The 22,575-nt window shown below is 50.1% G+C and overlaps 23 non-coding genes across 23 annotated transcripts; 12 read left to right on the top strand and 11 right to left on the bottom strand.

Moving 5' to 3' along the window:
- Nucleotides 1-39: 39 nt before the first annotated feature.
- Trnag-ccc lies at nt 40-111 on the top strand. The gene has a single exon. It is a non-coding gene; the product is annotated as a tRNA-Gly (tRNA).
- Nucleotides 112-1,237: 1,126 nt separating this feature from the next.
- On the bottom strand, nt 1,238-1,321 carry Trnal-uaa. The gene has a single exon. It is a non-coding gene; the product is annotated as a tRNA-Leu (tRNA).
- Nucleotides 1,322-2,004: 683 nt separating this feature from the next.
- On the top strand, nt 2,005-2,076 carry Trnag-ccc. The gene has a single exon. It is a non-coding gene; the product is annotated as a tRNA-Gly (tRNA).
- A 1,126-nt stretch (nt 2,077-3,202) lies between these two features.
- On the bottom strand, nt 3,203-3,286 carry Trnal-uaa. Its single transcript has one exon. It is a non-coding gene; the product is annotated as a tRNA-Leu (tRNA).
- A 683-nt stretch (nt 3,287-3,969) lies between these two features.
- Nucleotides 3,970-4,041, top strand: Trnag-ccc. The gene has a single exon. It is a non-coding gene; the product is annotated as a tRNA-Gly (tRNA).
- Nucleotides 4,042-5,167: 1,126 nt separating this feature from the next.
- Trnal-uaa lies at nt 5,168-5,251 on the bottom strand. The gene has a single exon. It is a non-coding gene; the product is annotated as a tRNA-Leu (tRNA).
- Nucleotides 5,252-5,934: 683 nt separating this feature from the next.
- Trnag-ccc lies at nt 5,935-6,006 on the top strand. Its single transcript has one exon. It is a non-coding gene; the product is annotated as a tRNA-Gly (tRNA).
- Nucleotides 6,007-7,132: 1,126 nt separating this feature from the next.
- On the bottom strand, nt 7,133-7,216 carry Trnal-uaa. Its single transcript has one exon. It is a non-coding gene; the product is annotated as a tRNA-Leu (tRNA).
- A 683-nt stretch (nt 7,217-7,899) lies between these two features.
- Trnag-ccc lies at nt 7,900-7,971 on the top strand. The gene has a single exon. It is a non-coding gene; the product is annotated as a tRNA-Gly (tRNA).
- A 1,126-nt stretch (nt 7,972-9,097) lies between these two features.
- Nucleotides 9,098-9,181, bottom strand: Trnal-uaa. Its single transcript has one exon. It is a non-coding gene; the product is annotated as a tRNA-Leu (tRNA).
- Nucleotides 9,182-9,864: 683 nt separating this feature from the next.
- On the top strand, nt 9,865-9,936 carry Trnag-ccc. Its single transcript has one exon. It is a non-coding gene; the product is annotated as a tRNA-Gly (tRNA).
- A 1,126-nt stretch (nt 9,937-11,062) lies between these two features.
- On the bottom strand, nt 11,063-11,146 carry Trnal-uaa. The gene has a single exon. It is a non-coding gene; the product is annotated as a tRNA-Leu (tRNA).
- A 683-nt stretch (nt 11,147-11,829) lies between these two features.
- On the top strand, nt 11,830-11,901 carry Trnag-ccc. Its single transcript has one exon. It is a non-coding gene; the product is annotated as a tRNA-Gly (tRNA).
- A 1,110-nt stretch (nt 11,902-13,011) lies between these two features.
- Trnal-uaa lies at nt 13,012-13,095 on the bottom strand. The gene has a single exon. It is a non-coding gene; the product is annotated as a tRNA-Leu (tRNA).
- A 688-nt stretch (nt 13,096-13,783) lies between these two features.
- Nucleotides 13,784-13,855, top strand: Trnag-ccc. The gene has a single exon. It is a non-coding gene; the product is annotated as a tRNA-Gly (tRNA).
- Nucleotides 13,856-14,966: 1,111 nt separating this feature from the next.
- On the bottom strand, nt 14,967-15,050 carry Trnal-uaa. The gene has a single exon. It is a non-coding gene; the product is annotated as a tRNA-Leu (tRNA).
- Nucleotides 15,051-15,738: 688 nt separating this feature from the next.
- Trnag-ccc lies at nt 15,739-15,810 on the top strand. Its single transcript has one exon. It is a non-coding gene; the product is annotated as a tRNA-Gly (tRNA).
- Nucleotides 15,811-16,921: 1,111 nt separating this feature from the next.
- On the bottom strand, nt 16,922-17,005 carry Trnal-uaa. The gene has a single exon. It is a non-coding gene; the product is annotated as a tRNA-Leu (tRNA).
- A 688-nt stretch (nt 17,006-17,693) lies between these two features.
- On the top strand, nt 17,694-17,765 carry Trnag-ccc. The gene has a single exon. It is a non-coding gene; the product is annotated as a tRNA-Gly (tRNA).
- Nucleotides 17,766-18,876: 1,111 nt separating this feature from the next.
- Trnal-uaa lies at nt 18,877-18,960 on the bottom strand. The gene has a single exon. It is a non-coding gene; the product is annotated as a tRNA-Leu (tRNA).
- A 686-nt stretch (nt 18,961-19,646) lies between these two features.
- On the top strand, nt 19,647-19,718 carry Trnag-ccc. The gene has a single exon. It is a non-coding gene; the product is annotated as a tRNA-Gly (tRNA).
- Nucleotides 19,719-20,818: 1,100 nt separating this feature from the next.
- On the bottom strand, nt 20,819-20,902 carry Trnal-uaa. Its single transcript has one exon. It is a non-coding gene; the product is annotated as a tRNA-Leu (tRNA).
- A 686-nt stretch (nt 20,903-21,588) lies between these two features.
- Trnag-ccc lies at nt 21,589-21,660 on the top strand. The gene has a single exon. It is a non-coding gene; the product is annotated as a tRNA-Gly (tRNA).
- Nucleotides 21,661-22,575: the final 915 nt, after the last annotated feature.

Below are 22,575 nucleotides of genomic sequence, written 5' to 3' on the forward strand. Positions count from 1 at the left end.
TAGCCGACACATCAGGGCGTGGGTGGGACGCAGCACAACGCGGTGGTGGTGTAACGGTCAGCATGGTTGCTTCCCAAGCAGTTGATCCGGGTTCGATTCCCGGCCACCGCACAAAAGGTACTTTTCTCTTCTGGGGGAGTTCCACGTAACGAAACGCGATCTTCGAAACTGTGAACTGTCGCGTTACGAATAGTTTTCCTTCGCCCCTCGTCTCAGTCCGTGCTGCCAGGGCGCTAGTCTGCGGGTTTCGTTTCTCAGCATCGTGTGTCTCCATGTGTCGACTTGTCTCGACTTTGCTCGGCTGACGCGAAAGCTGACGCTTGGAAATGGGCATATATGTAGAGGGCAGGCGCTAGAAACGACTGGGAGAGACCAAAAAACGACAAACACACGACAGAACCTTTCATTTTATTGCGGCCACAGATTCGCCCCTTAGTGTACCGACAGGCAAGAGTGGCGTCAGCGTGCGGGACCGCATCATTATTGCTAAGCAACAACGAAACCGAAGGAAAAATGCAAAATGAAAGAAGCCAAGAGCACGTCGAGTTCCCAGCCGAGCACGCATCCATGTACTAACCGCGGCCAACGATTCCTAACGCCGGTGAACAGACGAGAACCGCTGCACTACGCGCGGTGTGGCCGTAGGCGACAGTATCGCGCAACGTGTAGACGCCTTACTTCTTGTGAAGATCGCTTGTTATTTACCTGGCAGTGTCTCGCTGGAGGAAGCATTGCCTTTTAGGGGCGAAAAATGAAATGGCACTTGGTGCGGCCGAATACGTGGCTTTTGTGCTCTCAGCACGACGCTCTAACTTACTCAGCTATAGAGCTACGCAATGTGGTACGTCTGCAGTCCAATACCCGATCCACCGTCAAATCCACCTTTATTACTGCCTTGACACTCATTTACACACATATCTGCTTTCGTTCACGTTTGCTCGCCTCATGCTTGGACCCCAAAAACCACAACACAAAGATATCGTAAATGCCGTGAGAATAACCAAGACTCAGCAAACAAAAGTATGTTCGGCTACCGGGAATCGAATCCGGGCCTCGTGGCTGAAAGCCATATCTCCTAACAGCTTTCCATTCTTTCTGACCGCCAGACAATCAGACTTGCAAGGCAAGCACCATAGTCACTGCCGTTTCTAGTAGTATCTGCGCAACCTGTTCCCACGTAATTTACTTGTTTTGCCGCATGTACGAAATTGGTAGTTTTGGAATATTTAAAATGCATTGTCAGATGTGGGGTTCGAACCCACGCTCCCCTTAGGGAACCAGAGCTTAAATCTGGCGCCTTAGACCGCTCGGCCAATCTGACGCGTGGGCGCAAAATCTCTTCCACCGTCGTTTCTAGGTATATCTCCAGAGCCTGACTGCGAAATTAGCGTGTTTTTTCTTGTGTGAAGGAAATACGTTGGTTTTAGAGTGTTTAAAACGAGTTGTCAGATGTGAGGTTGCACCCCACACTCACTTTCGGGAACCAGAGCTTAAATATGGTGCCTTACACCATTGTTTTCCGTCGCCATCTGTCTTGAGTGGAACGAGCAGAACTGTAGTTATCATTATTCACATTGACGCAGAGAAAACAAAAAACGACAGGAAAGGCCGTTCCCTAGCAACGGCTACGCTGTGCATTTCGCCCTCAGGGGAAGCTAATGATATGCTCCAGGCGATGATCAAACTAACCAACTTAATATTGTGATACTTTGGCGCTTTCTACTTCTGGATTGGCACACATATGCTGAATCGTCTCTGGATCATCAGTAAGTACGTCACATTAGATATTTGTTTTATCGCCCTGCTGTAAATTAAAGGGCAGTTTTTTCAACGGCTGTCAGTTCTGCTTCTAGTTACGCTACATCGCCCTAGCAGCACCTACACACTGTGTTCAGATGTTCCCGCCCCCGCCCTGGCGTTGAGCGCCTACAGCACCATCGCCTTCGGCCTCTGATGGCAGGAGGGTAGCCGACACATCAGGGCGTGGGTGGGACGCAGCACAACGCGGTGGTGGTGTAACGGTCAGCATGGTTGCTTCCCAAGCAGTTGATCCGGGTTCGATTCCCGGCCACCGCACAAAAGGTACTTTTTTCTTCTGGGGGAGTTCCACGTAACGAAACGCGATCTTCGAAACTGTGAACTGTCGCGTTACGAATAGTTTTCCTTCGCCCCTCGTCTCAGTCCGTGCTGCCAGGGCGCTAGTCTGCGGGTTTCGTTTCTCAGCATCGTGTGTCTCCATGTGTCGACTTGTCTCGACTTTGCTCGGCTGACGCGAAAGCTGACGCTTGGAAATGGGCATATATGTAGAGGGCAGGCGCTAGAAACGACTGGGAGAGACCAAAAAACGACAAACACACGACAGAACCTTTCATTTTATTGCGGCCACAGATTCGCCCCTTAGTGTACCGACAGGCAAGAGTGGCGTCAGCGTGCGGGACCGCATCATTATTGCTAAGCAACAACGAAACCGAAGGAAAAATGCAAAATGAAAGAAGCCAAGAGCACGTCGAGTTCCCAGCCGAGCACGCATCCATGTACTAACCGCGGCCAACGATTCCTAACGCCGGTGAACAGACGAGAACCGCTGCACTACGCGCGGTGTGGCCGTAGGCGACAGTATCGCGCAACGTGTAGACGCCTTACTTCTTGTGAAGATCGCTTGTTATTTACCTGGCAGTGTCTCGCTGGAGGAAGCATTGCCTTTTAGGGGCGAAAAATGAAATGGCACTTGGTGCGGCCGAATACGTGGCTTTTGTGCTCTCAGCACGACGCTCTAACTTACTCAGCTATAGAGCTACGCAATGTGGTACGTCTGCAGTCCAATACCCGATCCACCGTCAAATCCACCTTTATTACTGCCTTGACACTCATTTACACACATATCTGCTTTCGTTCACGTTTGCTCGCCTCATGCTTGGACCCCAAAAACCACAACACAAAGATATCGTAAATGCCGTGAGAATAACCAAGACTCAGCAAACAAAAGTATGTTCGGCTACCGGGAATCGAATCCGGGCCTCGTGGCTGAAAGCCATATCTCCTAACAGCTTTCCATTCTTTCTGACCGCCAGACAATCAGACTTGCAAGGCAAGCACCATAGTCACTGCCGTTTCTAGTAGTATCTGCGCAACCTGTTCCCACGTAATTTACTTGTTTTGCCGCATGTACGAAATTGGTAGTTTTGGAATATTTAAAATGCATTGTCAGATGTGGGGTTCGAACCCACGCTCCCCTTAGGGAACCAGAGCTTAAATCTGGCGCCTTAGACCGCTCGGCCAATCTGACGCGTGGGCGCAAAATCTCTTCCACCGTCGTTTCTAGGTATATCTCCAGAGCCTGACTGCGAAATTAGCGTGTTTTTTCTTGTGTGAAGGAAATACGTTGGTTTTAGAGTGTTTAAAACGAGTTGTCAGATGTGAGGTTGCACCCCACACTCACTTTCGGGAACCAGAGCTTAAATATGGTGCCTTACACCATTGTTTTCCGTCGCCATCTGTCTTGAGTGGAACGAGCAGAACTGTAGTTATCATTATTCACATTGACGCAGAGAAAACAAAAAACGACAGGAAAGGCCGTTCCCTAGCAACGGCTACGCTGTGCATTTCGCCCTCAGGGGAAGCTAATGATATGCTCCAGGCGATGATCAAACTAACCAACTTAATATTGTGATACTTTGGCGCTTTCTACTTCTGGATTGGCACACATATGCTGAATCGTCTCTGGATCATCAGTAAGTACGTCACATTAGATATTTGTTTTATCGCCCTGCTGTAAATTAAAGGGCAGTTTTTTCAACGGCTGTCAGTTCTGCTTCTAGTTACGCTACATCGCCCTAGCAGCACCTACACACTGTGTTCAGATGTTCCCGCCCCCGCCCTGGCGTTGAGCGCCTACAGCACCATCGCCTTCGGCCTCTGATGGCAGGAGGGTAGCCGACACATCAGGGCGTGGGTGGGACGCAGCACAACGCGGTGGTGGTGTAACGGTCAGCATGGTTGCTTCCCAAGCAGTTGATCCGGGTTCGATTCCCGGCCACCGCACAAAAGGTACTTTTTTCTTCTGGGGGAGTTCCACGTAACGAAACGCGATCTTCGAAACTGTGAACTGTCGCGTTACGAATAGTTTTCCTTCGCCCCTCGTCTCAGTCCGTGCTGCCAGGGCGCTAGTCTGCGGGTTTCGTTTCTCAGCATCGTGTGTCTCCATGTGTCGACTTGTCTCGACTTTGCTCGGCTGACGCGAAAGCTGACGCTTGGAAATGGGCATATATGTAGAGGGCAGGCGCTAGAAACGACTGGGAGAGACCAAAAAACGACAAACACACGACAGAACCTTTCATTTTATTGCGGCCACAGATTCGCCCCTTAGTGTACCGACAGGCAAGAGTGGCGTCAGCGTGCGGGACCGCATCATTATTGCTAAGCAACAACGAAACCGAAGGAAAAATGCAAAATGAAAGAAGCCAAGAGCACGTCGAGTTCCCAGCCGAGCACGCATCCATGTACTAACCGCGGCCAACGATTCCTAACGCCGGTGAACAGACGAGAACCGCTGCACTACGCGCGGTGTGGCCGTAGGCGACAGTATCGCGCAACGTGTAGACGCCTTACTTCTTGTGAAGATCGCTTGTTATTTACCTGGCAGTGTCTCGCTGGAGGAAGCATTGCCTTTTAGGGGCGAAAAATGAAATGGCACTTGGTGCGGCCGAATACGTGGCTTTTGTGCTCTCAGCACGACGCTCTAACTTACTCAGCTATAGAGCTACGCAATGTGGTACGTCTGCAGTCCAATACCCGATCCACCGTCAAATCCACCTTTATTACTGCCTTGACACTCATTTACACACATATCTGCTTTCGTTCACGTTTGCTCGCCTCATGCTTGGACCCCAAAAACCACAACACAAAGATATCGTAAATGCCGTGAGAATAACCAAGACTCAGCAAACAAAAGTATGTTCGGCTACCGGGAATCGAATCCGGGCCTCGTGGCTGAAAGCCATATCTCCTAACAGCTTTCCATTCTTTCTGACCGCCAGACAATCAGACTTGCAAGGCAAGCACCATAGTCACTGCCGTTTCTAGTAGTATCTGCGCAACCTGTTCCCACGTAATTTACTTGTTTTGCCGCATGTACGAAATTGGTAGTTTTGGAATATTTAAAATGCATTGTCAGATGTGGGGTTCGAACCCACGCTCCCCTTAGGGAACCAGAGCTTAAATCTGGCGCCTTAGACCGCTCGGCCAATCTGACGCGTGGGCGCAAAATCTCTTCCACCGTCGTTTCTAGGTATATCTCCAGAGCCTGACTGCGAAATTAGCGTGTTTTTTCTTGTGTGAAGGAAATACGTTGGTTTTAGAGTGTTTAAAACGAGTTGTCAGATGTGAGGTTGCACCCCACACTCACTTTCGGGAACCAGAGCTTAAATATGGTGCCTTACACCATTGTTTTCCGTCGCCATCTGTCTTGAGTGGAACGAGCAGAACTGTAGTTATCATTATTCACATTGACGCAGAGAAAACAAAAAACGACAGGAAAGGCCGTTCCCTAGCAACGGCTACGCTGTGCATTTCGCCCTCAGGGGAAGCTAATGATATGCTCCAGGCGATGATCAAACTAACCAACTTAATATTGTGATACTTTGGCGCTTTCTACTTCTGGATTGGCACACATATGCTGAATCGTCTCTGGATCATCAGTAAGTACGTCACATTAGATATTTGTTTTATCGCCCTGCTGTAAATTAAAGGGCAGTTTTTTCAACGGCTGTCAGTTCTGCTTCTAGTTACGCTACATCGCCCTAGCAGCACCTACACACTGTGTTCAGATGTTCCCGCCCCCGCCCTGGCGTTGAGCGCCTACAGCACCATCGCCTTCGGCCTCTGATGGCAGGAGGGTAGCCGACACATCAGGGCGTGGGTGGGACGCAGCACAACGCGGTGGTGGTGTAACGGTCAGCATGGTTGCTTCCCAAGCAGTTGATCCGGGTTCGATTCCCGGCCACCGCACAAAAGGTACTTTTTTCTTCTGGGGGAGTTCCACGTAACGAAACGCGATCTTCGAAACTGTGAACTGTCGCGTTACGAATAGTTTTCCTTCGCCCCTCGTCTCAGTCCGTGCTGCCAGGGCGCTAGTCTGCGGGTTTCGTTTCTCAGCATCGTGTGTCTCCATGTGTCGACTTGTCTCGACTTTGCTCGGCTGACGCGAAAGCTGACGCTTGGAAATGGGCATATATGTAGAGGGCAGGCGCTAGAAACGACTGGGAGAGACCAAAAAACGACAAACACACGACAGAACCTTTCATTTTATTGCGGCCACAGATTCGCCCCTTAGTGTACCGACAGGCAAGAGTGGCGTCAGCGTGCGGGACCGCATCATTATTGCTAAGCAACAACGAAACCGAAGGAAAAATGCAAAATGAAAGAAGCCAAGAGCACGTCGAGTTCCCAGCCGAGCACGCATCCATGTACTAACCGCGGCCAACGATTCCTAACGCCGGTGAACAGACGAGAACCGCTGCACTACGCGCGGTGTGGCCGTAGGCGACAGTATCGCGCAACGTGTAGACGCCTTACTTCTTGTGAAGATCGCTTGTTATTTACCTGGCAGTGTCTCGCTGGAGGAAGCATTGCCTTTTAGGGGCGAAAAATGAAATGGCACTTGGTGCGGCCGAATACGTGGCTTTTGTGCTCTCAGCACGACGCTCTAACTTACTCAGCTATAGAGCTACGCAATGTGGTACGTCTGCAGTCCAATACCCGATCCACCGTCAAATCCACCTTTATTACTGCCTTGACACTCATTTACACACATATCTGCTTTCGTTCACGTTTGCTCGCCTCATGCTTGGACCCCAAAAACCACAACACAAAGATATCGTAAATGCCGTGAGAATAACCAAGACTCAGCAAACAAAAGTATGTTCGGCTACCGGGAATCGAATCCGGGCCTCGTGGCTGAAAGCCATATCTCCTAACAGCTTTCCATTCTTTCTGACCGCCAGACAATCAGACTTGCAAGGCAAGCACCATAGTCACTGCCGTTTCTAGTAGTATCTGCGCAACCTGTTCCCACGTAATTTACTTGTTTTGCCGCATGTACGAAATTGGTAGTTTTGGAATATTTAAAATGCATTGTCAGATGTGGGGTTCGAACCCACGCTCCCCTTAGGGAACCAGAGCTTAAATCTGGCGCCTTAGACCGCTCGGCCAATCTGACGCGTGGGCGCAAAATCTCTTCCACCGTCGTTTCTAGGTATATCTCCAGAGCCTGACTGCGAAATTAGCGTGTTTTTTCTTGTGTGAAGGAAATACGTTGGTTTTAGAGTGTTTAAAACGAGTTGTCAGATGTGAGGTTGCACCCCACACTCACTTTCGGGAACCAGAGCTTAAATATGGTGCCTTACACCATTGTTTTCCGTCGCCATCTGTCTTGAGTGGAACGAGCAGAACTGTAGTTATCATTATTCACATTGACGCAGAGAAAACAAAAAACGACAGGAAAGGCCGTTCCCTAGCAACGGCTACGCTGTGCATTTCGCCCTCAGGGGAAGCTAATGATATGCTCCAGGCGATGATCAAACTAACCAACTTAATATTGTGATACTTTGGCGCTTTCTACTTCTGGATTGGCACACATATGCTGAATCGTCTCTGGATCATCAGTAAGTACGTCACATTAGATATTTGTTTTATCGCCCTGCTGTAAATTAAAGGGCAGTTTTTTCAACGGCTGTCAGTTCTGCTTCTAGTTACGCTACATCGCCCTAGCAGCACCTACACACTGTGTTCAGATGTTCCCGCCCCCGCCCTGGCGTTGAGCGCCTACAGCACCATCGCCTTCGGCCTCTGATGGCAGGAGGGTAGCCGACACATCAGGGCGTGGGTGGGACGCAGCACAACGCGGTGGTGGTGTAACGGTCAGCATGGTTGCTTCCCAAGCAGTTGATCCGGGTTCGATTCCCGGCCACCGCACAAAAGGTACTTTTTTCTTCTGGGGGAGTTCCACGTAACGAAACGCGATCTTCGAAACTGTGAACTGTCGCGTTACGAATAGTTTTCCTTCGCCCCTCGTCTCAGTCCGTGCTGCCAGGGCGCTAGTCTGCGGGTTTCGTTTCTCAGCATCGTGTGTCTCCATGTGTCGACTTGTCTCGACTTTGCTCGGCTGACGCGAAAGCTGACGCTTGGAAATGGGCATATATGTAGAGGGCAGGCGCTAGAAACGACTGGGAGAGACCAAAAAACGACAAACACACGACAGAACCTTTCATTTTATTGCGGCCACAGATTCGCCCCTTAGTGTACCGACAGGCAAGAGTGGCGTCAGCGTGCGGGACCGCATCATTATTGCTAAGCAACAACGAAACCGAAGGAAAAATGCAAAATGAAAGAAGCCAAGAGCACGTCGAGTTCCCAGCCGAGCACGCATCCATGTACTAACCGCGGCCAACGATTCCTAACGCCGGTGAACAGACGAGAACCGCTGCACTACGCGCGGTGTGGCCGTAGGCGACAGTATCGCGCAACGTGTAGACGCCTTACTTCTTGTGAAGATCGCTTGTTATTTACCTGGCAGTGTCTCGCTGGAGGAAGCATTGCCTTTTAGGGGCGAAAAATGAAATGGCACTTGGTGCGGCCGAATACGTGGCTTTTGTGCTCTCAGCACGACGCTCTAACTTACTCAGCTATAGAGCTACGCAATGTGGTACGTCTGCAGTCCAATACCCGATCCACCGTCAAATCCACCTTTATTACTGCCTTGACACTCATTTACACACATATCTGCTTTCGTTCACGTTTGCTCGCCTCATGCTTGGACCCCAAAAACCACAACACAAAGATATCGTAAATGCCGTGAGAATAACCAAGACTCAGCAAACAAAAGTATGTTCGGCTACCGGGAATCGAATCCGGGCCTCGTGGCTGAAAGCCATATCTCCTAACAGCTTTCCATTCTTTCTGACCGCCAGACAATCAGACTTGCAAGGCAAGCACCATAGTCACTGCCGTTTCTAGTAGTATCTGCGCAACCTGTTCCCACGTAATTTACTTGTTTTGCCGCATGTACGAAATTGGTAGTTTTGGAATATTTAAAATGCATTGTCAGATGTGGGGTTCGAACCCACGCTCCCCTTAGGGAACCAGAGCTTAAATCTGGCGCCTTAGACCGCTCGGCCAATCTGACGCGTGGGCGCAAAATCTCTTCCACCGTCGTTTCTAGGTATATCTCCAGAGCCTGACTGCGAAATTAGCGTGTTTTTTCTTGTGTGAAGGAAATACGTTGGTTTTAGAGTGTTTAAAACGAGTTGTCAGATGTGAGGTTGCACCCCACACTCACTTTCGGGAACCAGAGCTTAAATATGGTGCCTTACACCATTGTTTTCCGTCGCCATCTGTCTTGAGTGGAACGAGCAGAACTGTAGTTATCATTATTCACATTGACGCAGAGAAAACAAAAAACGACAGGAAAGGCCGTTCCCTAGCAACGGCTACGCTGTGCATTTCGCCCTCAGGGGAAGCTAATGATATGCTCCAGGCGATGATCAAACTAACCAACTTAATATTGTGATACTTTGGCGCTTTCTACTTCTGGATTGGCACACATATGCTGAATCGTCTCTGGATCATCAGTAAGTACGTCACATTAGATATTTGTTTTATCGCCCTGCTGTAAATTAAAGGGCAGTTTTTTCAACGGCTGTCAGTTCTGCTTCTAGTTACGCTACATCGCCCTAGCAGCACCTACACACTGTGTTCAGATGTTCCCGCCCCCGCCCTGGCGTTGAGCGCCTACAGCACCATCGCCTTCGGCCTCTGATGGCAGGAGGGTAGCCGACACATCAGGGCGTGGGTGGGACGCAGCACAACGCGGTGGTGGTGTAACGGTCAGCATGGTTGCTTCCCAAGCAGTTGATCCGGGTTCGATTCCCGGCCACCGCACAAAAGGTACTTTTTTCTTCTGGGGGAGTTCCACGTAACGAAACGCGATCTTCGAAACTGTGAACTGTCGCGTTACGAATAGTTTTCCTTCGCCCCTCGTCTCAGTCCGTGCTGCCAGGGCGCTAGTCTGCGGGTTTCGTTTCTCAGCATCGTGTGTCTCCATGTGTCGACTTGTCTCGACTTTGCTCGGCTGACGCGAAAGCTGACGCTTGGAAATGGGCATATATGTAGAGGGCAGGCGCTAGAAACGACTGGGAGAGACCAAAAAACGACAAACACACGACAGAACCTTTCATTTTATTGCGGCCACAGATTCGCCCCTTAGTGTACCGACAGGCAAGAGTGGCGTCAGCGTGCGGGACCGCATCATTATTGCTAAGCAACAACGAAACCGAAGGAAAAATGCAAAATGAAAGAAGCCAAGAGCACGTCGAGTTCCCAGCCGAGCACGCATCCATGTACTAACCGCGGCCAACGATTCCTAACGCCGGTGAACAGACGAGAACCGCTGCACTACGCGCGGTGTGGCCGTAGGCGACAGTATCGCGCAACGTGTAGACGCCTTACTTCTTGTGAAGATCGCTTGTTATTTACCTGGCAGTGTCTCGCTGGAGGAAGCATTGCCTTTTAGGGGCGAAAAATGAAATGGCACTTGGTGCGGCCGAATACGTGGCTTTTGTGCTCTCAGCACGACGCTCTAACTTACTCAGCTATAGAGCTACGCAATGTGGTACGTCTGCAGTCCAATACCCGATCCACCGTCAAATCCACCTTTATTACTGCCTTGACACTCATTTACACACATATCTGCTTTCGTTCACGTTTGCTCGCCTCATGCTTGGACCCCAAAAACCACAACACAAAGATATCGTAAATGCCGTGAGAATAACCAAGACTCAGCAAACAAAAGTATGTTCGGCTACCGGGAATCGAATCCGGGCCTCGTGGCTGAAAGCCATATCTCCTAACAGCTTTCCATTCTTTCTGACCGCCAGACAATCAGACTTGCAAGGCAAGCACCATAGTCACTGCCGTTTCTAGTAGTATCTGCGCAACCTGTTCCCACGTAATTTACTTGTTTTGCCGCATGTACGAAATTGGTAGTTTTGGAATATTTAAAATGCATTGTCAGATGTGGGGTTCGAACCCACGCTCCCCTTAGGGAACCAGAGCTTAAATCTGGCGCCTTAGACCGCTCGGCCAATCTGACGCGTGGGCGCAAAATCTCTTCCACCGTCGTTTCTAGGTATATCTCCAGAGCCTGACTGCGAAATTAGCGTGTTTTTTCTTGTGTGAAGGAAATACGTTGGTTTTAGAGTGTTTAAAACGAGTTGTCAGATGTGAGGTTGCACCCCACACTCACTTTCGGGAACCAGAGCTTAAATATGGTGCCTTACACCATTGTTTTCCGTCGCCATCTGTCTTGAGTGGAACGAGCAGAACTGTAGTTATCATTATTCACACTGACGCAGAGAAAACAAAAAACGACAGGAAAGGCCGTTCCCTAGCAACGGCTACGCTGTGCATTTCGCCCTCAGGGGAAGCTAATGATATGCTCCAGGCGATGATCAAACTAACCAACTTAATATTGTGATACTTTGGCGCTTTCTACTTCTGGATTGGCACACATATGCTGAATCGTCTCTGGATCATCAGTAAGTACGTCACATTAGATATTTGTTTTATCGCCCTGCTGTAAATTAAAGGGCAGTTTTTTCAACGGCTGTCAGTTCTGCTTCTAGTTACGCTACATCGCCCTAGCAGCACCTACACACTGTGTTCAGATGTTCCCGCCCCCGCCCTGGCGTTGAGCGCCTACAGCACCATCGCCTTCGGCCTCTGATGGCAGGAGGGTAGCCGACACATCAGGGCGTGGGTGGGACGCAGCACAACGCGGTGGTGGTGTAACGGTCAGCATGGTTGCTTCCCAAGCAGTTGATCCGGGTTCGATTCCCGGCCACCGCACAAAAGGTACTTTTTTCTTCTGGGGGAGTTCCACGTAACGAAACGCGATCTTCGAAACTGTGAACTGTCGCGTTACGAATAGTTTTCCTTCGCCCCTCGTCTCAGTCCGTGCTGCCAGGGCGCTAGTCTGCGGGTTTCGTTTCTCAGCATCGTGTGTCTCCATGTGTCGACTTGTCTCGACTTTGCTCGGCTGACGCGAAAGCTGACGCTTGGAAATGGGCATATATGTAGAGGGCAGGCGCGAGAAACGACTGGGAGAGACCAAAAAACGACAAACACACGACAGAACCTTTCATTTTATTGTGGCCACAGACTCGCCCCTTAGTGTACCGAGAGGCACGAGTGGCGTCAGCGTGCGGGACCGCATCATTATCGCTAAGCAACAACGGAACCGAAGGAAAAATGCAAAATGAAAGAAGCCAAGAGCACGTCGAGTTCCCAGCCGAGCACGCATCCAAGTACTACCCACGGCCAACGATTCTTAACGCCGGTGAACAGAAGAGAACAGCTGCACTACGCGCGGTATGGCCGTTGGAGACAGTATCGCGCGACGTGTAGACACCTTACTTCTTGTGAAGATCGCTTGTTATTTACCTGGCAGTGTCTCGCTGGAGGAAGCATTGTCTTTTAGGGGCGAAAAATTAAACGGCACTTGGTGCAGTCGAATACGTGTCCTTTGTGTTCACAGCACGACGCTCTAACTTACTCAGCTATCGAGCTACGCAATGTGGCACGTCTGCAGCCCAATACCCGATCCACCGTCTCTGCCCTAACACTCATTTACACACATATCTGCTTTCGTTCACGTTTGCGCGGCTGATGCTTGGACCCCAAAAACCACAACACAAAGATATCGTAAATGCCGTGAGAATAACCAAGACTCAGCAAACAAAAGTATGTTCGGCTACCGTGAATCGAATCCGGGCCTCGTGGCTGAAAGCCATGTCTCCTAACAGCTTTCCATTCTTTCTGACCGCCAGACATCAGACTTGCAAGGCAAGCACCATAGTCACTGCCGTTTCTAGTAGTATCTGTGGAACCTGTTCCCGCGTAATTTACTTGTTTTCCCGCATGTACGACATTGGTAGTTTTGGAATATTTAAAATGCATTGTCAGATGTGGGGTTCGAACCCACGCTCCCATTAGGGAACCAGAGCTTAAATCTGGCGCCTTAGACCGCTCGGCCAATCTGACGTGTGAGCGCAAAGTGTCTACTACCGTCGTTTCTAGGTGTATCTCCAGAGCCTGACGGCGAAATTAGCGTGTTTTTTTTTTTCTTGTGTGAAGGAATTACGTTGGTTTTAGAGTATTTAAAACGAGTTGTCAGATGTGAGGTTGCGCCACAAACCTCCCTTTCGGGAACCACAGCTTAAACATGGTGCCTTAAACCATTGTTTTCCGTCGCCATCTGTCTTGAGTGGAACGAGCAGAACTGTAGTTATCAATATTCACATTGACGCAGAGAAAACAAAAAACGACAGAAAAGGCCGTTCCCTAGCTACGGCTACGCTGTGCATTTTGCCCTCAGGGGAAGCTAATGATATGCTCCAGGCGAGCATCAAACTAACCAACTTAATATTGTGATACTTAGGCGCTTTCTACTTCTGGATTGGCACACATATGCTGAATCGTCTCTGGATCATCAGTAAGTACGTCACATTAGATATTTGTTTTATCGCCCTGCTGTAAATTAAAGTGCAGTTTTTCAACGGCTGTCAGTTCTGCTTCTAGCTTCACTACATCGCCCTAGCAGCACCTACGCACTGCGTTCAGATGTGCTCACCTCCGCCCTGGCGTTGAGCGCCTACAGCGCTATCGCCTTCGGCCTCTGGTGGCAGGAGGGTAGCCGACACATCAGGGCGTGGGTGGGACGCAGCACGACGCGGTGGTGGTGTAACGGTCAGCATGGTTGCTTCCCAAGCAGTCGATCCGGGTTAGATTCCCGGCCACCGCACAAAAGGTACTTTTTTCTTCTACGGGTATTCCACGTAACGAAACGCGATCTTCGAAACTGTGAACTGTCGCGGTACGAATAGTTTTCCTTCGCCCCTCGTCTCAGTCCGTGCTGCCAGGGCGCTAGTCTGCGGGTTTCGTTTCTCAGCATCGTGTGTCTCCATGTGTCGACTTGTCTCGACTTTGCTCGGCTGACGCGAAAGCTGACGCTTGGAAATGGGCATATATGTAGAGGGCAGGCGCGAGAAACGACTGGGAGAGACCAAAAAACGACAAACACACGACAGAACCTTTCATTTTATTGTGGCCACAGACTCGCCCCTTAGTGTACCGAGAGGCACGAGTGGCGTCAGCGTGCGGGACCGCATCATTATCGCTAAGCAACAACGGAACCGAAGGAAAAATGCAAAATGAAAGAAGCCAAGAGCACGTCGAGTTCCCAGCCGAGCACGCATCCAAGTACTACCCACGGCCAACGATTCTTAACGCCGGTGAACAGAAGAGAACAGCTGCACTACGCGCGGTATGGCCGTTGGCGACAGTATCGCGCGACGTGTAGACACCTTACTTCTTGTGAAGATCGCTTGTTATTTACCTGGCAGTGTCTCGCTGGAGGAAGCATTGTCTTTTAGGGGCGAAAAATGAAACGGCACTTGGTGCAGTCGAATACGTGTCCTTTGTGTTCACAGCACGACGCTCTAACTTACTCAGCTATCGAGCTACGCAATGTGGCACGTCTGCAGCCCAATACCCGATCCACCGTCTCTGCCCTAACACTCATTTACACACATATCTGCTTTCGTTCACGTTTGCGCGGCTGATGCTTGGACCCCAAAAACCACAACACAAAGATATCGTAAATGCCGTGAGAATAACCAAGACTCAGCAAACAAAAGTATGTTCGGCTACCGTGAATCGAATCCGGGCCTCGTGGCTGAAAGCCATGTCTCCTAACAGCTTTCCATTCTTTCTGACCGCCAGACAATCAGACTTGCAAGGCAAGCACCATAGTCACTGCCGTTTCTAGTAGTATCTGTGGAACCTGTTCCCGCGTAATTTACTTGTTTTCCCGCATGTACGACATTGGTAGTTTTGGAATATTTAAAATGCATTGTCAGATGTGGGGTTCGAACCCACGCTCCCATTAGGGAACCAGAGCTTAAATCTGGCGCCTTAGACCGCTCGGCCAATCTGACGTGTGAGCGCAAAGTGTCTACTACCGTCGTTTCTAGGTGTATCTCCAGAGCCTGACGGCGAAATTAGCGTGTTTTTTTTTTTCTTGTGTGAAGGAATTACGTTGGTTTTAGAGTATTTAAAACGAGTTGTCAGATGTGAGGTTGCGCCACAAACCTCCCTTTCGGGAACCACAGCTTAAACATGGTGCCTTAAACCATTGTTTTCCGTCGCCATCTGTCTTGAGTGGAACGAGCAGAACTGTAGTTATCAATATTCACATTGACGCAGAGAAAACAAAAAACGACAGAAAAGGCCGTTCCCTAGCTACGGCTACGCTGTGCATTTTGCCCTCAGGGGAAGCTAATGATATGCTCCAGGCGAGCATCAAACTAACCAACTTAATATTGTGATACTTAGGCGCTTTCTACTTCTGGATTGGCACACATATGCTGAATCGTCTCTGGATCATCAGTAAGTACGTCACATTAGATATTTGTTTTATCGCCCTGCTGTAAATTAAAGTGCAGTTTTTCAACGGCTGTCAGTTCTGCTTCTAGCTTCACTACATCGCCCTAGCAGCACCTACGCACTGCGTTCAGATGTGCTCACCTCCGCCCTGGCGTTGAGCGCCTACAGCGCTATCGCCTTCGGCCTCTGGTGGCAGGAGGGTAGCCGACACATCAGGGCGTGGGTGGGACGCAGCACGACGCGGTGGTGGTGTAACGGTCAGCATGGTTGCTTCCCAAGCAGTCGATCCGGGTTCGATTCCCGGCCACCGCACAAAAGGTACTTTTTTCTTCTACGGGTATTCCACGTAACGAAACGCGATCTTCGAAACTGTGAACTGTCGCGGTACGAATAGTTTTCCTTCGCCCCTCGTCTCAGTCCGTGCTGCCAGGGCGCTAGTCTGCGGGTTTCGTTTCTCAGCATCGTGTGTCTCCATGTGTCGACTTGTCTCGACTTTGCTCGGCTGACGCGAAAGCTGACGCTTGGAAATGGGCATATATGTAGAGGGCAGGCGCGAGAAACGACTGGGAGAGACCAAAAAACGACAAACACACGACAGAACCTTTCATTTTATTGTGGCCACAGACTCGCCCCTTAGTGTACCGAGAGGCACGAGTGGCGTCAGCGTGCGGGACCGCATCATTATCGCTAAGCAACAACGGAACCGAAGGAAAAATGCAAAATGAAAGAAGCCAAGAGCACGTCGAGTTCCCAGCCGAGCACGCATCCAAGTACTACCCACGGCCAACGATTCTTAACGCCGGTGAACAGAAGAGAACAGCTGCACTACGCGCGGTATGGCCGTTGGCGACAGTATCGCGCGACGTGTAGACACCTTACTTCTTGTGAAGATCGCTTGTTATTTACCTGGCAGTGTCTCGCTGGAGGAAGCATTGTCTTTTAGGGGCGAAAAATGAAACGGCACTTGGTGCAGTCGAATACGTGTCCTTTGTGTTCACAGCACGACGCTCTAACTTACTCAGCTATCGAGCTACGCAATGTGGCACGTCTGCAGCCCAATACCCGATCCACCGTCTCTGCCCTAACACTCATTTACACACATATCTGCTTTCGTTCACGTTTGCGCGGCTGATGCTTGGACCCCAAAAACCACAACACAAAGATATCGTAAATGCCGTGAGAATAACCAAGACTCAGCAAACAAAAGTATGTTCGGCTACCGTGAATCGAATCCGGGCCTCGTGGCTGAAAGCCATGTCTCCTAACAGCTTTCCATTCTTTCTGACCGCCAGACAATCAGACTTGCAAGGCAAGCACCATAGTCACTGCCGTTTCTAGTAGTATCTGTGGAACCTGTTCCCGCGTAATTTACTTGTTTTCCCGCATGTACGACATTGGTAGTTTTGGAATATTTAAAATGCATTGTCAGATGTGGGGTTCGAACCCACGCTCCCATTAGGGAACCAGAGCTTAAATCTGGCGCCTTAGACCGCTCGGCCAATCTGACGTGTGAGCGCAAAGTGTCTACTACCGTCGTTTCTAGGTGTATCTCCAGAGCCTGACGGCGAAATTAGCGTGTTTTTTTTTTTCTTGTGTGAAGGAATTACGTTGGTTTTAGAGTATTTAAAACGAGTTGTCAGATGTGAGGTTGCGCCACAAACCTCCCTTTCGGGAACCACAGCTTAAACATGGTGCCTTAAACCATTGTTTTCCGTCGCCATCTGTCTTGAGTGGAACGAGCAGAACTGTAGTTATCAATATTCACATTGACGCAGAGAAAACAAAAAACGACAGAAAAGGCCGTTCCCTAGCTACGGCTACGCTGTGCATTTTGCCCTCAGGGGAAGCTAATGATATGCTCCAGGCGAGCATCAAACTAACCAACTTAATATTGTGATACTTAGGCGCTTTCTACTTCTGGATTGGCACACATATGCTGAATCGTCTCTGGATCATCAGTAAGTACGTCACATTAGATATTTGTTTTATCGCCCTGCTGTAAATTAAAGTGCAGTTTTTCAACGGCTGTCAGTTCTGCTTCTAGCTTCACTACATCGCCCTAGCAGCACCTACGCACTGCGTTCAGATGTGCTCACCTCCGCCCTGGCGTTGAGCGCCTACAGCGCTATCGCCTTCGGCCTCTGGTGGCAGGAGGGTAGCCGACACATCAGGGCGTGGGTGGGACGCAGCACGACGCGGTGGTGGTGTAACGGTCAGCATGGTTGCTTCCCAAGCAGTTGATCCGGGTTCGATTCCCGGCCACCGCACAAAAGGTACTTTTTTCTTCTACGGGTATTCCACGTAACGAAACGCGATCTTCGAAACTGTGAACTGTCGCGGTACGAATAGTTTTCCTTCGCCCCTCGTCTCAGTCCGTGCTGCCAGGGCGCTAGTCTGCGGGTTTCGTTTCTCAGCATCGTGTGTCTCCATGTGTCGACTTGTCTCGACTTTGCTCGGCTGACGCGAAAGCTGACGCTTGGAAATGGGCATATATGTAGAGGGCAGGCGCGAGAAACGACTGGGAGAGACCAAAAAACGACAAACACACGACAGAACCTTTCATTTTATTGTGGCCACAGACTCGCCCCTTAGTGTACCGAGAGGCACGAGTGGCGTCAGCGTGCGGGACCGCATCATTATCGCTAAGCAACAACGGAACCGAAGGAAAAATGCAAAATGAAAGAAGCCAAGAGCACGTCGAGTTCCCAGCCGAGCACGCATCCAAGTACTACCCACGGCCAACGATTCTTAACGCCGGTGAACAGAAGAGAACAGCTGCACTACGCGCGGTATGGCCGTTGGCGACAGTATCGCGCGACGTGTAGACACCTTACTTCTTGTGAAGATCGCTTGTTATTTACCTGGCAGTGTCTCGCTGGAGGAAGCATTGTCTTTTAGGGGCGAAAAATTAAACGGCACTTGGTGCAGTCGAATACGTGTCCTTTGTGTTCACAGCACGACGCTCTAACTTACTCAGCTATCGAGCTACGCAATGTGGCACGTCTGCAGCCCAATACCCGATCCACCGTCTCTGCCCTAACACTCATTTACACACATATCTGCTTTCGTTCACGTTTGCGCGGCTGATGCTTGGACCCCAAAAACCACAACACAAAGATATCGTAAATGCCGTGAGAATAACCAAGACTCAGCAAACAAAAGTATGTTCGGCTACCGTGAATCGAATCCGGGCCTCGTGGCTGAAAGCCATGTCTCCTAACAGCTTTCCATTCTTTCTGACCGCCAGACAATCAGACTTGCAAGGCAAGCACCATAGTCACTGCCGTTTCTAGTAGTATCTGTGGAACCTGTTCCCGCGTAATTTACTTGTTTTCCCGCATGTACGACATTGGTAGTTTTGGAATATTTAAAATGCATTGTCAGATGTGGGGTTCGAACCCACGCTCCCCTTAGGGAACCAGAGCTTAAATCTGGCGCCTTAGACCGCTCGGCCAATCTGACGTGTGAGCGCAAAGTCTCTACTACCGTCGTTTCTAGGTGTATCTCCAGAGCCTGACGGCGAAATGAGCGTGTTTTTTTTTCTTGTGTGAAGGAATTACGTTGGTTTTAGAGTATTTAAAACGAGTTGCCCGATGTGAGGTTGCACCGCAAACCTCCCTTTCGGGAACCACAGCTTAAACATGGTGCCTTAAACCATTGTTTTCCGTCGCAATCTGTCTTGAGTGGAACGAGCAGAACTGTAGTTATCAATATTCACATTGACGCAGAGAAAACAAAAAACGACAGAAAAGGCCGTTCCCTAGCAACGGCTACGCTGTGCATTTCGCCCTCAGGGGAAGCTAATGATATGCTCCAGGCGAGCATCAAACTAACCAACTTAATATTGTGATACTTAGGCGCTTTCTACTTCTGGATTGGCACACATATGCTGAATCGGCTCTGGATCATCAGTAAGTACGTCACATTAGATATTTGTTTTATCGCCCTGCTGTAAATTAAAGGGCAGTTTTTCAACGGCTGTCAGTTCTGCTTCTAGCTTCACTACATCGCCCTAGCAGCACCTACGCACTGCGTTCAGATGTGCTCACCTCCGCCCTGGCGTTGAGCGCCTACAGCGCCAGCGCCTTCGGCCTCTGGTGGCAGGAGGGTAGCCGACACATCAGGGCGTGGGTGGGACGCAGCACAACGCGGTGGTGGTGTAACGGTCAGCATGGTTGCTTCCCAAGCAGTTGATCCGGGTTCGATTCCCGTCCACCGCACGAGAAGTACTTTTTTCTTCTGGGGGTATTCCACGTAACGAAACGCGATCTTCGAAACTGTGAACTGTCGCGGTACGAATAGTTTTCCTTCGCCCCTCGTCTCAGTCCGTGGTGCCAGGGCGCTAGTCTGCGGGTTCCGTTTCTCAGCATCGTGTGTCTCCATGTGTCGACTTGTCTCGACTTTGCTCGGCTGACGCGAAAGCTGACGCTTGGAAATGGGCATATATGTAGAGGGCAGGCGCTAGAAACGACTGGGAGAGACCAAAAAACGACAAACACACGACAGCACCTTTCATTTTATTGTGGCCAGGCAAGAGTGGCGTCAGCGTGCGGGACCGCATCATTATCGCTAAGCAACAACGGAACCGAAGGAAAAATGCAAAATGAAGGATGCGTGCTCGGCTGGGAACTCGACGTGCTCTGGGCTTCTAAGTACTAGCCACGGCCAACGATTCTTAACGCCGGTGAACAGACGAGAACCGCTGCACTACGCGCGGTATGGCCGTTGGCGACAGTATCGCACGACGTGTAGATACCTTACTTCTTGTGAAGATTGCTTGTAATTTACCTGGCAGTGTCTCGCTGGAGGAAGCATTGTCTTTTAGGGGCGAAAAATGAAATGGCACTTGGTGCGGTCGAATACGTGGCGTTTGTGTTCATAGCACGACGCTCTGACTTACTCAGCTATCGAGCTACGCAATGTGGCACGTCTGCAGCCCAATACCCGATCAACCGTCTCATCCACCTTTATTACTGCCCTGACACTCATTTACACACATATCTGCTTTCGTTCACGTTTGCTCGCCTGATGCTTGGACCCCAAAAACCACAACACAAAGATATCGTAAATGCCGTGAGAATAACCAAGACTCAGCAAACAAAAGTATGTTCGGCTACCGTGAATCGAATCCGGGCCTCGTGGCTGAAAGCCATGTCTCCTAACAGCTTTCCATTCTTTCTGACCGCCAGACAATCAGACTTGCAAGGCAAGCACCATAGTCACTGCCGTTTCTAGTAGTATCTGTGGAACCTGTTCCCGCGTAATTTACTTGTTTTCCCGCATGTACGACATTGGTAGTTTTGGAATATTTAAAATGCATTGTCAGATGTGGGGTTCGAACCCACGCTCCCCTTAGGGAACCAGAGCTTAAATCTGGCGCCTTAGACCGCTCGGCCAATCTGACGTGTGAGCGCAAAGTCTCTACTACCGTCGTTTCTAGGTGTATCTCCAGAGCCTGACGGCGAAATGAGCGTGTTTTTTTTTCTTGTGTGAAGGAATTACGTTGGTTTTAGAGTATTTAAAACGAGTTGCCCGATGTGAGGTTGCACCGCAAACCTCCCTTTCGGGAACCACAGCTTAAACATGGTGCCTTAAACCATTGTTTTCCGTCGCAATCTGTCTTGAGTGGAACGAGCAGAACTGTAGTTATCAATATTCACATTGACGCAGAGAAAACAAAAAACGACAGAAAAGGCCGTTCCCTAGCAACGGCTACGCTGTGCATTTCGCCCTCAGGGGAAGCTAATGATATGCTCCAGGCGAGCATCAAACTAACCAACTTAATATTGTGATACTTAGGCGCTTTCTACTTCTGGATTGGCACACATATGCTGAATCGGCTCTGGATCATCAGTAAGTACGTCACATTAGATATTTGTTTTATCGCCCTGCTGTAAATTAAAGGGCAGTTTTTCAACGGCTGTCAGTTCTGCTTCTAGCTTCACTACATCGCCCTAGCAGCACCTACGCACTGCGTTCAGATGTGCTCACCTCCGCCCTGGCGTTGAGCGCCTACAGCGCCAGCGCCTTCGGCCTCTGGTGGCAGGAGGGTAGCCGACACATCAGGGCGTGGGTGGGACGCAGCACAACGCGGTGGTGGTGTAACGGTCAGCATGGTTGCTTCCCAAGCAGTTGATCCGGGTTCGATTCCCGTCCACCGCACGAGAAGTACTTTTTTCTTCTGGGGGTATTCCACGTAACGAAACGCGATCTCCGAAACTGTGAACTGTCGCGGTACGAATAGTTTTCCTTCGCCCCTCGTCTCAGTCCGTGGTGCCAGGGCGCTAGTCTGCGGGTTCCGTTTCTCAGCATCGTGTGTCTCCATGTGTCGACTTGTCTCGACTTTGCTCGGCTGACGCGAAAGCTGACGCTTGGAAATGGGCATATATGTAGAGGGCAGGCGCTAGAAACGACTGGGAGAGACCAAAAAACGACAAACACACGACAGCACCTTTCATTTTATTGTGGCCAGGCAAGAGTGGCGTCAGCGTGCGGGACCGCATCATTATCGCTAAGCAACAACGGAACCGAAGGAAAAATGCAAAATGAAGGATTCGTGCTCGGCTGGGAACTCGACGTGCTCTGGGCTTCTAAGTACTAGCCACGGCCAACGATTCTTAACGCCGGTGAACAGACGAGAACCGCTGCACTACGCGCGGTATGGCCGTTGGCGACAGTATCGCACGACGTGTAGATACCTTACTTCTTGTGAAGATCGCTTGTTATTTACCTGGCAGTGTCTCGCTGGAGGAAGCATTGTCTTTTAGGGGCGAAAAATGAAATGGCACTTGGTGCGGTCGAATACGTGGCGTTTGTGTTCACAGCACGACGCTCTGACTTACTCAGCTATCGAGCTACGCAATGTGGCACGTCTGCAGCCCAATACCCGATCAACCGTCTCATCCACCTTTATTACTGCCCTGACACTCATTTACACACATATCTGCTTTCGTTCACGTTTGCTCGCCTGATGCTTGGACCCCAAAAACCACAACACAAAGATATCGTAAATGCCGTGAGAATAACCAAGACTCAGCAAACAAAAGTATGTTCGGCTACCGTGAATCGAATCCGGGC

This window comes from Schistocerca americana, unplaced genomic scaffold (assembly GCF_021461395.2).
Source record: "Schistocerca americana isolate TAMUIC-IGC-003095 unplaced genomic scaffold, iqSchAmer2.1 HiC_scaffold_182, whole genome shotgun sequence".
NCBI lineage: Eukaryota > Metazoa > Arthropoda > Insecta > Orthoptera > Acrididae > Schistocerca > Schistocerca americana.